This window comes from Lissotriton helveticus, chromosome 4_1 (assembly GCF_964261635.1).
Source record: "Lissotriton helveticus chromosome 4_1, aLisHel1.1, whole genome shotgun sequence".
In the NCBI taxonomy this organism is placed as follows: domain Eukaryota; kingdom Metazoa; phylum Chordata; class Amphibia; order Caudata; family Salamandridae; genus Lissotriton; species Lissotriton helveticus.
The window spans coordinates 483,507,495-483,525,060 of record NC_136063.1 but is presented as its reverse complement, the minus strand read 5'-3'; the positions used below and the strand labels follow the sequence as shown (position 1 = coordinate 483,525,060).

The window sequence follows — 17,566 nt, the reverse complement described above, 5'->3', positions numbered from 1 at the left end:
ATGAAATATAAGGGGGCTAGGCAGGAGAGTTGAGGCCTCTAACTGCCCCCAGTACTGGTTCATTTTACCCACCTAGACCATTTTATTTAGGTTTCTCCCGATGTTTGTGAAGATCTGAAGATATTAAGAAATAATTGAACCATGGATCTGGCGGGTATGAAAGGGTTTATTTTCTTTTTTCAAAAATCACTTCCGCTGTTTGCAAACATTAAAGTCAATTAAAAATAAAATATTGGTGAAAGCAATGGCTTTGGTTTGCATTCAAAGTTACAAGCCAGACATGCTGGTTTTGACAATCTTGTAGGTTGGGGCACACAGGAGCACACCGACGAGCGGCAAGTGCAGGGCATAGCAGCACAATACGGCAGCAGGGAGTCAGGGCTAGTGGAACGGCTTGGCAGAGGAAATCAAGGTCTTTAAAACAAGCAAAACATATTCATGGGTGGGTACAAAAAAAATCTCTTTATTCTATGGTTCACAGTCCGCCCACGTAAAGAACTCCCACAGGCTCTTACATTTCCAACACAGTTATAAGTACAATGTGCTACCAAGATCAAGGATCCGGAGGCTAGAACGATTATTGCTACACAAACGACCATCATCGTGAATGTCCTTCCGCCCTTCCTACAGATTTACAACAGATTGCTGGAAATACTGTGTGCCAAGCGCCTGCACTAAGGTAACCTTTTCTCTCCGTGGTTAGCCCTTTTGTTGTCCTTGTTCCCAATCGCCTATCCTCTTACCCTGTGGTATGTGTACATTTACAAATGATTTCCCTTCTGAAACCGCATGTGTTTTCATATAATTATGATGCATTTCATTGGAGCTAATACATGAAAATCTACGTTTAGTAAAATAAATGGAATCGTGTTTGTCAGTGTTTAAAACCATTAACGATCTTTCATAATTTCTCTCCACTTTTTCATATTCTTACTTTTTCTAGATGTGCTTTTAGTATGTGCAGACTGGAGTGTGTTTTTGTTCAGATTGAAGACCTAATGTGAACTGCCTCCCACTTCTTGAAACAGCATCCACAACTTGTCCATTCCTTACTTTATGAGGAGAGGTCTGTCTCTCCGACCTGAACCCCTCATAAAAGCTCTCTTTTAGACACATTCCCTTGGAAAGGGAGTTTACCCAACCTTCGTTAATGCATCTTACATGGTCCATGAAAAGGGACTGGTTCAAAGAGCACTTCGTGGGTTGTTTTGTATGTTTAATGTAACATTGATATATTCAATCACTGGTTATTGTGGCCTGCATCCCTGGGTACCTGGGGGCATATTACCGACAACTAGCGATAATTTTTGTCTCTAACTTGTTTAGAGACAAAAATTATCGCCGCACATCGGCGATTTTTATCGCAGATAAACCTTGCTATTAGCAAGGTTTATCGCAAATGCGATAAAAAACGGCCGCAATGCATGAATATCGCTGAAAAGTCAGCGGTATTCATGCATTTTCGAGCAAATGCTCCTAGCCATGTTATCCACCTCCCATTGGATAACATGGTGAAGAACTGCTCAGGGCAGGTGTTAGCTTTTGGAGATATTCGCGCTTAGCGCGAATATCTCCAAAAGTTGGTAATAGGAGATAGCGATGTTAGCGACTGTTTCCAGTCGCTAACATCTTGGCACGCCCACTTTGCATGTCATTAGTGATAAATATCACTGACATGCAAAGCAGGGCCCAAGATGGTCGCTAGCTCCTATTAGCTGTCACTAACTGGTGTTAGCGACAGCTTGGTAATAGGGAGATGATTTTATCTCCGCTTTCTTGGCTTTTAAAGCCAAAAAAGCGGAGATAAACCCCCTTGATAATATGCCCCCTGGAGTTCTCTGTCAGTGTTCTATCTACTCGTCCTTTGGCATAAAATATTTTAATGAATTGAGGGTTCAAGACCTACTACCTATGGAAGCAGACACTCTTTTGAGTGCTTAATTTGAAGGTGAGGCCTTCTTCCACTCATTTTTGGGGGCACTTATTTTTCCTCCACAGACATTGACCCAGAGCATGAGAAAAACATGCACAGGAAAAGATGGACTAAGAGGAAAGTCTGAGATAAAGGGAGAAACATAAGGTGGAGGCATTACTTGGCAGCTCTGGTATTTGGGACCTATGACATTTGACGACACGTGTTTCTGAGAAAAGCCAGCACTTATTCATTTACAGATTAAGCACTGACTTGTTATGCCACCATGGGAGCTATAGCTGGTGGCAGCTCAATGTGCCTCCAGTCTCATTGCCATCTTTAGCTGGAAGTTTAGATGCAATCAATTACACTGAAATTGACTTTAAAATGCCGTAATCGGCTCGGTATTTAGAGGTCAAGGTACATTGATAGTATATATTCATTTCTGAACACTAACAAGGCCTATTTTTTCGGCTGATCTCAAGATGAAGTGTGTTGGACTCGTGCAGGGAACAGTTTGGAGTTCTTGCCCTTCTCTCAAGGATTTTCTAAGATATCTTCACTGATTGATGTTTTTTAATGGTTCAAAGTTGTTCTCTTGTGAAGAATAGGATTCTCATGGAGTACTAGATATAAAGATTATCCAGTCAAAGTACTTCCTAGTGTTGGCATAACTTCACTAGATAAGAGGTTACCTATGGACGGTTGCTGCAGCCTTCAAAAAGGAGTTGTGTGCTTCACTTTCCGTAGCATAATTGATTGCTGACTCTTGGGCGAGTGAGTTGGAAGTATATTAAGCCTGATGGGTCAATGGTAAAATAGCTGGTTGTCTTTCTTTTAGGTCTTTAGCAGATTAAAATCTTTTTTCAATATGTGATCAACGACGTTATGTTGAAATTGGGTCGATTGATCATTTTTATAATTTGCATTATGCAAGCTCCCCAGTTATTTCAGAAGTATTTGGTATGCAGACTTGGTTATGATGTCTGTTTTCAGAGTTCATGGATCATCTCTAATATGGGCCACTCGTAATATGGATCCCTCATTAAATCCTTTTAAGCAGGGATATTCTGTTTTTGTATTATTTTAAGACTCTAGTCTTTTCTTTGGTGTTAAAAAAGAGTTTGGAAGCCACCCTTAGGAGTCATTTCCTGATTACAATCTACCTTTCATTTTTAAAGAATGATGGTGGAAGATGGTTTTCCCAGTTTTTGTCATTAGGAGAACATTCAACCAGTTTTCTTCTCATACCTCCCATTGAGGCCTTCACCTGAGCTATTAACAGCCTTTCTTCTGGGTGTTAGAATTAGTTCTTCATTTGTTTATCGGGTATGTTCCATGATAGTTATTCTGATGTAGCTCATTACTTAGGAGAACATATCAGTAGTAATGTGCCCATGGTTTTATTTTCTGTGCCCTCTTTTTGATTGTTTTTCAGCACCTTTGGAAGGTAGCTTGAACAATTCTATTTGGGACACTGGCCCAGTGGCAGGCGCTTTTGCTTTAGATATCACAGCCATCTAGCATATATTGGTTCAGTTCATGTGCTAATTTGACCACTGTGGTTTTTAGACTTATTTTTTTAGGAACTGGTAATTAAAATTATATGTGTCTTGCCACATAATTTGCCAGAGCAGCTGACTCCGGAGCGTGGTACTCACGGTTCGATCACCTGCAGCAGATCAGCTTAGCATAATGTGGCTCAAAGCAATAGCTCACTTAATCTCTCCGACGGCCCGCAGCGCCTTAGGACCCTAAGGGGTGATTAGTTTGCATTTTACAAATATTGGATTTGAGGTGGTCCCAAATCTCTTTTAGATTCTTGGTTGTTGAGTACTTCCTGTCACCTCTTTGTACAGATTGTCTTTTCCTGGTGGTCAAATCAAGAGAGAAATTGGCAAGATCATAGACATATTATTGATGCTTCGTGCTCAATTTCCACTTTGCTTTTCATGAGTCTTGTAGCTATGGAAGTATCATTGTCACTAGTGACTCTTCAAGGGTTTTGCTTTCACTGGAACACCCGTCATCCTTTATTGGTGTAGTAAAAATAAGATGTGGCATTGCTTTTTAATTTCAATATGAATTATGATCAAGTTGGTTGATCGCAATGAAGGCGTACTGCTTGGATTGACCCTCGTCAAGTAAGGAATGGGATGAGAATGGAAATAAGGAGGTAATGTCTAAATTACTTGCTTGTCATATCCATTACTCAGATTTACCCTTTCTCATCCCCGTACTTATGATCCACCCAACCTCACACATGAGACTACATTTGCAATATTAGCTTTTTGACTTGGTATTAATAGGAAATGCTTGCTGAGTGAGTCCCTTTTCAGAGACAACCTAATGCATGTTACGGAAAGGGTTGTAAACTCCCTTTTCAAGGGATTATGCCTAAAAGAGAACTTTTGTATGGGGTGCCAGACGAGGAGAGAGAGGCCTCGCCTCAATACGTAATTACTAGGACTTAGAAGGAACAATCAGAGTAATGAAGATTACCAGTAAGTATTCTAGACCTTTTTGTATAAGTAAAAAAAAAAAATGGTATTCACAAACTACAGGTTTAAGTTTGCAAATAGTAATTTTATGACAGCAGAGACTCTGCAGTGGGGAGGGAGAAGTACACATATAAGAAATTGGGTTACTGGTTAAGAGGGGTGAAACCATACTCAAGCAGCAACCACAATCCTTGTCAGGGTGATGTCACAAGCAAACCCTAAATTAACCTGTGCTTAACCTGCAAGGTAGCTTGACACAGAGCACTCAGGCTTAACTCAGTGGCCATACACAAAGTATATGTGCAACACTTCAAACAGTAACAGCATGAAAACATGCAGAAGAAAAATTCCACAACAAATTTGAAAATTAGAGACATTTTTATAAATAGAAGAAGACAAAACTACAAAAATCCAATCAACAGAATCGGAGATAGGCAAGTTTAAAGATTTCAGTGAAAATAGCACCAAAAAGTGCAAAGCTCCAACTGTAGATATTTAGTTGCACCGGGCTGGTAAAAAGTCACACACTCAGGATCACTGCAATGGATTGTTGGCCAGCTACAGGTACCCATTTAGCCCCTCTGAACAAGAGTACCTTAAATCCTGGTTGCAGAGTGTTATGATGTCCTACATCAGAGACGTGGCGTGCAGCTGAGGCAATGCAAGGTCCGGGTCGGAGATGTGTCACTCAGTGTCGGTTCCATGAATTTGCGAGGCTGTGATGTCCTGCATCGCCATTGAGGAGCATGTTGATTAGGGAAGCTTATGATGCAAAGTCCTGTGTTAAGGATGCGTCGCACATCTGCTACTTTCGAAGACAATGCAGGACCTGCAATACGAAGTCCGCCGTCATCAGCAAGGTAGCCGTCAACCAGGCGCTTGCTATGTAAGGGCTTGTGTCAGGGATGCATCACACAGTGGCAGTTCTGACGTGACTGTGGGCTGCAAGGTCAAAGTAGAGTCCTTGCATAATCCTGGCAGCAGAGGTGATGTGTCGGTTCTGCTCGGAGTTTTGCCACTCAGCAGAGGAGATGCGTCTATCCTGCTGAGTCCAAAGATGGACTGGCAGATCACCTTCAGGCCCACTTCCAAGGGTCCAGGATGGGGATGCCACCATTTCACAAGGTGGAACTCACAGTTGAAGAGTCCAGGTGCTTGTTACAGAGACTAGCCCTTGGAGTCACCCTGGTGGTCCTGGGTAAAGGTTGCAGGTCCTGTCTTTCTTATCTAGGTAAGAGGGTGGTAGACAGCAGATCAGCACAGCAGGCAGCCGTTCTTCAGGACATCAGTCCAGCAGAGGAACAATTATTTCAGCAGCACAGCAGTCCTTCTTTCTGGATGAGTCTTCCACAAGTCCAGAAGTGGATGAAGAGTTGGTATCTGAGGTCCAGTATTTTTACCTGGTGCCTTCTTTGAAGTGGGAGAAACATCTAGAGTATTTCTTTTCAAATTGCTCAGGATTCCTGCCTCACCTGCCCTGGCTCCAGGCTAACTACAGGGTGTATAGAATCCTTTTGTGTGAAGACAGGACACAGCCTATTCAGGTTTAAGTAGAGCTGTGCCCATCTATGCCCCCTCTCCTGCCAGTGATGGCCCATCCAGGCATGCCTATGCTCTTTTTTGTTTGTGGCTGTGTAGGAGGAATACACATAGACTGCCAACTACACCCAGGCATGTGACCCTGAGACAGGCTGCAGACACTCAATAGCTGTGACAGGACAATACCAACGTATTTCCTACTCTTTAAATAAATTGCCCTGTGAGCTATTTAAGGCCTACCTTAGGAGTGGCTAATATGTATTAAAAAGGAAGGTTTGGGCCTGTTGGAAGGTTTATTTTGCCAGGTGCAAATGGCAGTTTAAAACTGAACAAACATGTTGTAATGGCAGGCCTGAGGCATGCTTAAAGGGCTACTTAAGTGGGAAACACAATCAGTGCTGCAGGTTCACTAGTAGCATTTAATTTACAGGCCCATGGCACATTTAGTACCACTGTACTGGGGGATTACAAGTAAATTATCTGGAGGAGGAGGAGCTGACGGCCGAAATGGCAGCTCGGAGCTGCAGTTCCGTGAAGACTCCGGGCACCGCAGCACTAAAAGGCTATTTTTTCAAAACTAAGCCCATCCCAAAACAAATTTTCTGAGACCGGAATACCAGCAGCGGTGTTTGAGCTGTAAACCGTTGTGTTAATTCGACGTTTCCTACCTGATATCCGCCCTTGTAATCTTTCAGACCAGATTTCCAAAAGGGCGCCGGCAGATTTTTATCTCGATCTCAGCCAGGCCAAGAGCAATGTCAGTCCCCTCTGCATTTGACCTGTATCTTGAATTGGCCCTTTAAACTCCCAGACAGTGAAATCCACCCAAACTTCAGGGGGGCTCTCCACCTGACTGCGCTTGCCGTAGCTCCGGTCATGGCTGCATCAGTTTAACCCGAGTGACATTGATACTGACATGTCGAAAGTGGACATCTAAACCAGACTTGTTTAGCTGCCGAGGAGATTGTACAGTGTTTTTGTGGTCTCCCTCTGGGCCCCCGACGGAATCTCAGATGTGTTGACTACCCCGGGGAGACAACCGCTGCAGTGACTGACACAGCCCCGGGGCTGCCAGCAGTTGCGGGAGATGAGCGTGACTCCGGAACTCCTCTGTATCGGAGCAACGGGGGCTGTATAGGGAATCCCTCCTAACTTTGTGATCTGGCCTGGCAAATTTGTTTGAGGCCGATTTTCTCACCGAGAGACCCTTTCTGGGCTGTGCCTGACCTCATGATGGTGGCTAGGGCCATCCCTGATCACCACCGTGGCGGGCTCCTGATACTTCGAGCACTCCCACACCTAGCAGTACGGGCTCTCCAGCTGATACCCCCTTGCGATGGCACTCTATTCTGGGGGTATTTTTGGGTATCATCTTTAAGGATGGACCTGGACAATGCTTGACCTTAAGATGGTGCCTTCGACTTTTTAACTCCGTTCTGCCTGCAGCCGTCACCAGTTCTCTGGCGGCTGCCACCACCTGACGTCGAGCCCTCAATTGGACTGCGCCTTGATAACATCCAAACTTTTACCCCCATCCACACCTGGGTTCTGATCTGACTGCGGCTCCTATCTCTCCTACTCCCCATTTGAACTTGACGTTCTTTAGATAAACCCTGATCACTATCTTGACAGCGGAGTCTGAGCACTTTGGCTGATGCCCGGTGGAGCTGCCTCAACAGCTATAGAGGAGAATCGGCCCTGGTTCACCCCCTCTGCCGTCACCTACCCAGACGGTCAATAGGTATCGTTTCTCCCCGTCTCCTTGTTCATTTCACCTTTCCTCCCCCTCCCACCTACGAACTACCGCAACATTACCTTTTTGTCCTATGTTTTATCTATGCTCCTGTAACAGATGTAACTTGTAACTTGTAACTCATCGTTCCTCATGTAAAATGCTCTGATACCTCCGGGTCTAGCCAGTGCTATATAAAATTCCAGAAAAAAAATTAAATATGCCAAATCGGGAGAAAATAATATTACCATGTTTTAAACAGTGAGCACATACAGACACTTTAGCACTGGTTAGCAGTGGCAGAGTGAACAGAGTCCCAAGGCCAACAAAAATGAGATCAGAAAAATATGGAACAGCAAGGCAAAATGGAAGACGACCACCCTTTTTATATAAGGAGTCTCTGCAGTCATAAAATTATTATGAGTAAAGTTAAGCTCATTGTTTATGAATACCTACCAAACAAATAGTAAATCTACACAAAAGTGTAAGTTTACCTTTGTAAATCAGGCTCTTGGATTTTTAGAGCCCTTTTATACAAAAGTACTATAAAAACATCCTGTTTCACCACAACAAGTAAACTATTTGCTACCACCATATCATTTAGGGATCTCTACAGTGCTTTGTGAAAAAAACAAAAAAAGCATCCTTGTTAGCAAGGGGGACATACACAAATGGTTGAGCCCAATTTAAGTGCGTTTGGCTTTTTTCCTTCAACAACACCACTGGCAACCAACAACCATAAAGTGTAATACTGTTTAGGGGTGTCAGCCACACTGCATTACCAAAACTCAGAGAATATCTGCAGCCCACGATCCATAAACTCGCTACAATTGAATAGCAATATTTATACCAATAAAAAACAACACTTAAAGTAAAATGTAAATAAACAACTAAGCATAAGCAAACAAATAATACTATATTAATAATCAGCCTTGTCCAAGTCGTAAAGGTACTGTGATGCATAATCATATCTATCAGATGGTTAACAATATTTGTAATTGCATTATTTAATTAATGGTTAGGTGAGGAGCTTTTATTTTCTTTGGTGTTCGATTTATTGCTTGCATGGCTGTTATGCGCTTTATGGATTGAGGTCCTAACTATACTTTGTGACTTTCAGTGGTTTTGCAGTTTTAATTCGTAACAATCGCTGCACTTTAGCTGTAGTTTGTTAGATTAATTTCTAACTTTTGTTTAAACATATGTAACTATCATTTCACTTTAACCTTTGTTTTTTTCAGATATATAGTTAAAGATTAAGCACATTTCAATGTTTTAGCTACATTACTAGTACTTGCCTGCGATGTAAAATCTTCTGCTGTTATGACTGCAATATAATGACCCCCTGATGTAAAAACTAGGTTGAATAAATAGCATACCATTGGTTCTTTTACAAGCACAACTTTGTCACTGTTATAATTGGTATACTTCCTTTGTTCCCATATGGTTTCAAAACCCAGATCAAGAGTTTTTGTGGGAAGTGGGAGTACAGTCTCTACAATACCCATAAGGAGAGTGTCCTACTACTTTAGGTAGATTCTACAATTTTTAGTGTGCTATAAAATACAAGTAATAGTTTATCTGTCCTTTGTTACTTGTACATGGTATTGTGTAGGTATATGTAACGTATTTTCATATTGCGAACCTAGCCAAAAAACAGCGAAGGGCTACTTATTGTGAGTATCCACCTGTGTTAAATATTGATTTAAGTATTTTGTGTGACATGATAGACAAAGTGGTCACATATGTGATTCTCCTATGAAGAACCTTCAAATGTTTTTTCAATATTGCCTCTCTATTACTGTTGCATGCTTGTTTGCGTATTTTAAACACGCATTTTTGGATATCCTCGTTCCTAGTCTTTAGCTGAGGTATTGTGCTGGGTCATAAGGAGTTTCTACCTGTCAGTCCCGTCTAATTCTCAGAAATTGACCTACGGGTACATTCTCCCCCAGTGACATGGATGGTGACTGTTGAAGAGAAGAGAGGTCCTCTAACTGGATTTGTTGTTTAGTGCTGCACTTAATCTATATTACTGAATGTATTTTTAGTTCAGAAAAGGTTAGTTCATGCCCGCTCATACTGAGTGTGAAAAAAAAGATAACATTTAGCCCAGCCATTACTAAGCCATGCCGGAAATTGCCTTTCCAAATGACAAAGACATTATTTGTGAAGAAGAGGTTAGATATGTCATACACCATGTGCATTTCAAAGTTATGCACTTAAAGGTTTTCCAGGCTCACTGACCATACTAGTCTCCCCTGACTTCTAAGGAGTAGACTTGTTCTATTTGAAAATAGCTTCTTGTTAATACTAGTCTGGAGCAATCTAAAATGAAATGCCTTGGCGGGGCATGTGAGAGTCCAAAGGTTCAGCGATGGTTCTCAAACTAGTTTTTTGGGTAAGGCTCATGTATAGAACGTCCATGTTCATATACACTAACATCTCAATATCTTTTATTAAATTCAGAGAATCTTTAGTATTTTTTAGATATAAAGTTATTTTAAAATGAGGTTGCAAGACAAATTCTTGAACATTGAGACACAGGTTCCAAAAGTGAACCAATGCCTGAGACTATTGGTCTTCCTGGTGGCAGTGTTCTATCGTATTGAGCTTTGGGAGGCAGTATAAGCAAAGAACAGTCTCTTCGCCCATTAGAAGTCATGCACACTCCTTTTCTAACACCCAACCTTCTTGTTTGTTTTTCCATTAAAGACATTAACTCTCTCTTAATTGACTGTTGCACTCTCCAGTAATAACTAGGTCTGGTCGAAATGTTAATTAGGCAGAATAATCTGAGTAATTTCAGTATTGACTTTTTACTCTTGCAATGCCAAATTCCCAAAATTTCGCAATTATGCCAGTTCGAGTGACTAAGAGTTATTTCGGGCAGAAATCCTACAGCAGGAGTACACGAACAACTAACTAAGAGATTGAGTGGCTGTTCGTGTCCTGTATCATTAAGTGCTATTTTGTTGGTGCAAAATGTATCCGTGGGCCCATGTTGGACAGAAGGGTTGCAAAAATAGCAATTAATGCTGGATTCTGCATCTCACATAATTACGAGTAATTTTACGGTAAGTATGAGTAATTACGCCACAGAGAATTACGCCAGTTACGCACACCCCTATTAATAATAAGCATGGGCGTAAAATCCGCTCCGCTCGCGGATTTTTCGGATTTTCGGCAAATTCGCAATCCGCGAACTCTCGCGAATTTGTCGAAAATCCGTGAATCCGCTCGCGGCGGATTTTTTGCTTGGTTGCGGCGCGCGGCGTGGTGCACGGCGTTCACTTTCCGTCATTAAGCGTTTGCCGAGTTGTTTTTCTCAATCATATTTTTCTAGTGCCGCGCCATTTTAGATCTTGCTGCGTGATCCCGCGGGAGTTTGGCGCCCGCGAATACGTAATCGCGGCTTGCCACCTTGCACAGCCCACCTCGCGAGAGTTCGCAATTGCGAACACGTAGTTGCGGCGGAAAGGAACAATCTCGCACTTGCGAAATAGAGATTTTGCAATTCTGCACAAGAAAATCACCAGCAAACAGGATAAACCTTCAGAAAATTATGGTTTTTATCAGAATCACTCCTCAGGTTGACATTTGCATGGCCTTTTTTTTTGCAAGGAGTCCATTTTTGGGGGGGGGAGGAAGGAAGTGCCCCACAGTCTCCAACTTCCTGTTCCTGTCCAGCAGGCTCCTCCCAGTGCTTTGTCCATCTCCTGGTCACTTTCATTTGGATCTGGAGCTGGAAGGATTACTTTTTGTGGGTGCTGCTGGATATTTGGATTTGAGGCCTTTTTGACTGTCTTTGGATCACTTTTGGATTAGAAATCAACTTTCACAAGTAAGTTTGTTTGGGGCATTACAGTTGCTGCAAGTACAATTTTGGAACTTTTTCAGAGCATTAAATAAATTATATTGTGGGTAGCCACAGTATCCAGTAGGACCAGGGTTGGTTAGGGGTGCATGATACAACTGTTTTGTTGAATTTAAACACCATTGAGGCCATGGATGGGCTGGGATTGTGCTGATTTTTGTCGTTTTTTTGGGCCTGCTGGTGTGGCCCTTTGCCCAGGGGTGGTGAGTGTTGCATGGGCCTAGTCTTTCTGTGGGGTGTATTCTTGAATTTAAACATCATTGAGGCCATGGATGGGCTGGGATTGTGCTGATTTTATTGTTTTTTGTCGTTTTTTTGGGGCTGCTGGTGTGGCCTTTTGCCCATGGGTGGTGGTGCATGGACTGAGTGTGCCTGTGGTGTGGTCTCACTCCCTTTAATGTAAACATCATGGATGGCATTGGATTGTGGTGATTTCTGGCTGGTTTTCTGTTTTTTGGGGGTATACTGTTGATGTGGACTGGCCATGTGGGTGGTGGTGGTGGCCATCTTGAGTGCTGGCTGGTACAGGCAACATGTGCTTGGGGTGTAAGGGGCCATTTTGAAGAGAGGCAGTGTCTGAGGCCTGCACTTATTTTGCCTACTTTTCATCCATTATGCCCAGGGGTAGTGAGTGTTGCATGGGCCTAGTGTTTCTGAGGGGTGTCTTCTTGAATTTAAACACCATTGAGGCCATGGATGGGCTGGGATTGTGCTGATTTTATTGTTTTTTGTCGTTTTTTTGGGGCTGCTGGTGGGGCCCTTTGCCCAGGGGTGGTGACTTGCATGGGCCTAGTCTTTCTGTGGGGTGTCCTCTTGAATTTAAACACCATTGAGGCCATGGATGGGCTGGGATTGTGCTGTTTTTTGTTGTTTTTGTCGTTTTTGTGGGGCTGCTGGTGTGGCCTTTTGCCCTGGGGTAGTGGTGCATGGACTGAGTGTGCCTGTAGTGTGGTCTCACTCTCTTTAATGTAAACATCCTGGATGGCATTGGATTGTGGTGATTTTTGGCTGTTTTTCTGTTTTTATGGGGTGTACTGTTGATGTGGACTGGGTTGGGGTGTAAGGGGCCATTTTGAAGAGAGGCAGTGTCTGAGGCCTGCACTTATTTTGCCTACTTTTCATCCATTATGCCCAGAGTTAGTGAGTGTTGCATGGGCTTAGTGTTTCTGAGGGGTGTCTTCTTGAATTTAAACACCATTGAGGCCATGGATGGGCTGGGATTGTGCTGATTTTATTGTTTTTTGTCGTTTTTTTGGGGCTGCTGGTGGGGCCTTTTGCCCAGGGGTAGTGGTGCATGGACTGAGTGTGCATGTAGTGTGGTCTCACTCTCTTTAATGTAAACATCCTGGATGGCATTGGATTGTGGTGATTTTTGGCTGTTTTTCTGTTTTTTTGGGGTGTACTGTTGATGTGGACTGGCTTGGGGTGTAAGGGGCCATTTTGAAGAGAGGCAGTGTCTGAGGCCTGCACTTATTTTGCCTACTTTTCATCCATTATGCCCAGGGGTAGTGAGTGTTGCATGGGCCTAGTGTTTCTGAGGGGTGTCTTCTTGAATTTAAACACCATTGAGGCCATGGATGGGCTGGGATTGTGCTGAATGTTGTGTTTTTGTCGTTTTTTTGGGGCTGCTGTTGGGGCCTTTTGCCAAGGGGTAGTGGTGCATGGACTGAGTGTGCCTGTGGTGTGGTCTCACTCTCTTTAATGTAAACATCATGGATGGCATTGGATTGTGGTGATTTCTGGCTGGTTTTCTGTTCTTTGGGGGTGTACTGTTGATGTGGACTGGCCATGTGGGTGGTGGTGGTGGCCATCTTGAGTGCTGGCTGGTACAGGCAACATGTGCTTGGGGTGTAAGGGGCCATTTTGAAGAGAGGCAGTGTCTGAGGCCTGCACTTATTTTGCCTACTTTTCATCCATTATGCCCAGGGGTAGTGAGTGTTGCATGGGCCTAGTCTTTCTGAGGGGTGTCTTCTTGAATTTAAACACCATTGAGGCCATGGATGGGCTGGGATTGTGCTGAATGTTGTGTTTTTGTCGTTTTTTTGGGGCTGCTGTTGGGGCCTTTTGCCAAGGGGTAGTGGTGCATGGACTGAGTGTGCCTGTGGTGTGGTCTCACTCTCTTTATTGTAAACATCATGGATGGCATTAGATTGTGGTGATTTCTGGCTGGTTTTCTGTTTTTTGTGGGTGTACTGTTGATGTGGACTGGCCATGTGGGTGGTGGTGGTGGCCATCTTGAGTGCTGGCTGGTACAGGCAACATGTGCTTGGGGTGTAAGGGGCCATTTTGAAGAGAGGCAGTGTCTGAGGCCTGCACTTATTTTGCCTACTTTTCATCCATTATGCCCAGGGGTAGTGAGTGTTGCATGGGCCTAGTGTTTCTGAGGGGTGTCTTCTTGAATTTAAACACCATTGAGGCCATGGATGGGCTGGGATTGTGCTGATTTTATTGTTTTTTGTCGTTTTTTTGGGGCTGCTGGTGGGGCCTTTTGCCCAGGGGTAGTGGTGCATGGACTGAGTGTGCATGTAGTGTGGTCTCACTCTCTTAAATGTAAACATCCTGGATGGCATTGGATTGTGGTGATTTTTGGCTGTTTTTCTGTTTTTTTTGGGGTGTACTGTTGATGTGGACTGGCTTGGGGTGTAAGGGGCCATTTTTAAGAGAGGCAGTGTCTGAGGCCTGCACTTATTTTGCCTACTTTTCATCCATTATGCCCAGGGGTAGTGAGTGTTGCATACTTGCATGGCCCTAGTCTTTCTGTGGGGTGTCTTCAATGTAAACATCATGGATGGCATGGGATTGTGCTGATTTTTCTGTGTTTTGTCGATTTTTTGGGGTGTATAACTGAACTGATGTTCCTCTGTCTTCCATTGCTTTTAGGTGCACAAGACTCAAGAGAACCACCAGTGCCAGGAAGAAGTCCTGCAGCGGTGTGTGTGCGCAGCATAACGTCACGCGACGTCACGTCTGGACACAGACAACTCTGCAACTCGTGCAACTGCTGCCTGCTGTTCTGACCTGCTCTGAAGAAGATGGCCCCAAAAAAAGTTACCCGTAGCTCCTCTAGCAAGAAAGGTGCCAGTAAGGAGCAGAAGAAGCAAGTTACCAAGGAGACTGGTGTGCCGCCCGCCCCTTTTTTTGGGAGTAAAAAAAAAGTATGCCTGCAGCAGCAGCGGGATCTGCTGGGGACCAAGCTGGCAGCAGCATCCCCCGCTCCATTGGGTTCAGTGCCACCACCACCACCACGCCAACTTAAGTCCAAGCCCTTGAGTGCTGCAGAGGCAGCCAATCTACTTGTTCAATCACCATCGACCAGTGATGTTGGCTCATCGCAAGAAAGCAGCAGCAATGTCCCTCAATCAACACAGGTTGTTGTAGCTCATCTGACGAGTGTTGAACAACCACAGCCGCAACAACAATCACATGTGCAAGTACAAGCCCAAGTACATGTGGAAGGAGAGGCAGCGCAAGGAGATGCGCAAGCAGAGGTGCATGGAGGGTCACAAGTGCCCACAATAGTTGTTCCTCCCGAAGTAGGGGCACATCAGGAAATCGACAATCAAGGCGAGGTATCATTTGAGGAAGCCACTCCTCCTGATGATCATTCATTGTCTTCCACACCCCTAGCAAGGAAGAGATCAAGGGTGGTGTCTACATCTTCTTCAAGCACACCTCCTTCTGATGATATGGATCAAACTTGGGAACCAGCACCACTGCCGTCTGACAGTGAGGCACACCATGATCTGACAAAGGTAGTTAAGCGTAAAAGGAAGCTCGTCCAAAGTCTCAGAGTTATGGAGTGTGATGAGGCTCAACAAGAAGTGGCGGATACTGCTGCTGATGAAGACTCTGACAACGACGACCCAGTCATCATAAAGGTCACTGCAGCCCCAGCGGGCATGCAGCAAACAGACATTTTGACCCTAGCCCGAAGAGCTGCTGAGCGTGATGATGATGATGTTGTCGATGAGGAGGCAGTGGAAACACCACAATCATTGGAGTTAAGTAGTACACCAACTCGTCCCGCTTCCATATTTCTTTCTGGCAAGAAGGGACCTCCATCCACCTCGACCTTAATTAGTGGCGGTGAAAGTGCACAACGTACAAAAGTTGGGCAATCCAGATCCTCCACTTCAACTGGCATTAGCTTCATGACCACCACCACCAGTATCGCCGCCTCCTCCAGGCCCCACAGACACTTCAAGTCCCCAGTTTGGGACTTCTTTACTGTGTGTGAAAAAAATCCAAAGTTTGCCATTTGTACCCTTTGTAAGCTTGCAGTTAGTCGTGGTAAGTCAGGTACCAACTATGGTACCGGAGGCCAGAGAGGTCATCTTAGGAGACAGCACACTGTCCAATGGTTTGCGCACCTAGATGCGATCAAGGAAGCCCGAATTCAAGAAAACGTTGATGTTGCATCTGATGATGACGAGGAGGAAGAAGACGTGTCAAACACTTCCCTTACACCCAGTACCCCTGTCAGCAGCACACCCAATGTGAGGCACACTAAGAGTGTTGGAGCGAGTGAGACACCAACGCACAAAAGTTCACCAGCGAGCAAAATTGGGTCAACGAAGTCATTATCAGCCCGTAAATGCTTGGTCCAGGGCAACATTAGAACCATGTTTTCTTCTGACGTGCCATATGAACGCAACCACCCACTGACGCGTCTGTATAACACTAAGCTGGCTAAAATGCTAGCTGTGGACCTTCTCCCTTTTTCTTTTGTAGAAGCGGTAGGTTTTCTAGAATTAGTGGCAACGCTCTGCCCTAAATGGAAGGTTCCTAGCCGGTTCTATTTTGCCAGAGTTGCGGTTCCAGCACTACATGAAGATGTGCTGGAGGCGATTGGGGCAGCTTTGCAGAAGAGTGCTGTTCACACAATACATCTGACAACAGACATGTGGACCAGTGGCGCAGGCGCTGATTACATGTGCATCACTGCACAATGGGTCTCTTTTTCAGGTGTTAAAGCAAAGCTAAACGCAGGTGTTGACCCGGACCAAGTTTTCAAAGCTGCTCGGAAACATGCAACACTAGCCATGTTTGGCTTGGAGAAAAGTCACACATCCGAAAACATTTTGGACGAGTTTAACAAAAAGGTCTTGAAAATGCTATCCCCAAAAAAACGCCAGATTGGTTATGTTTCCACGGATAATGGTGCCAATGTAGTTAAGGCCATGTCGCTGGGTGGCTATTTCAGAGTGCCGTGTTTGGCGCACTGTATCAACCTGGTAGTTCAAAAATTCTTGAGTGATAGAGACAGTGCGGCGTTCGCGGTAATGGCCACCTGCCGCAAAATGTGCAACCATTTCAGCCATTCTTTTAAGGCCCGGAAGCATCTGAGGAGGCTGCTACTTGAACGTCGAATGCCAGTGAAAGCACTCATCCAGGAGGTGGCAACACGTTGGAACTCAACCTTCTACATGCTTGAGCGTCTGTATGAGCAGTATACGGTACTCGATCACTATTTCTTAACAGAGGGTACATCTCAGAAGGAGGACCTGCGGATGGCTGCGGCGCAATGGGACATAGTTAAAAGCCTGACAGACATGCTTCGTCCTTTTGAGTTCTTCACACGTGCAGTCAGCCAGGAGGACTGTAATTTGGGAAAAGCTATCCCATTGTTGTGCATGCTGGAGCACCAACTGATGGCGGTGTCTTCTGAGTTTGAAAAAGATGTAAAAAAAAAAGACCCTTTTATTTTGTCTGAGAAATTATTAGAGCGCCTACGTGGTGATGAACGTCTTCAAAAGATCAAGTCAGAACAGCATTACATTTGTGCTACTATTCTGGATCCACGCTACAAAAAGGCGCTGGCAGGCGAAGCATTCTTTCCTTTTACTGATGAAGATGTTCAAAAGTACAAACATTGGCTAGCCTGGTCAGCCAAGAGGTTTGAAAAAGAACGGCAGGTTATTGAAGGAGAAGGCAGTACATCAGCATCAGCAGGCCATCCCCAGTCACAAGAATCCACTTCTGCACCTGTGGCTGGGGCACAAGTG

General features: G+C 44.3%; 1 long non-coding RNA gene across 1 annotated transcript in view; it reads left to right on the top strand.

Annotated features, from left to right (window-relative positions):
* Positions 1-548: 548 nt before the first annotated feature.
* LOC144827200 (uncharacterized) overlaps positions 549-17,566 on the top strand; it is a 181,881-nt gene continuing 164,863 nt past the window's right edge. Inside the window, exon 1 of the long non-coding RNA XR_013610074.1 lies at positions 549-679. This is a non-coding gene — a long non-coding RNA (uncharacterized LOC144827200). The remainder of the gene's footprint in view (positions 680-17,566) is intronic.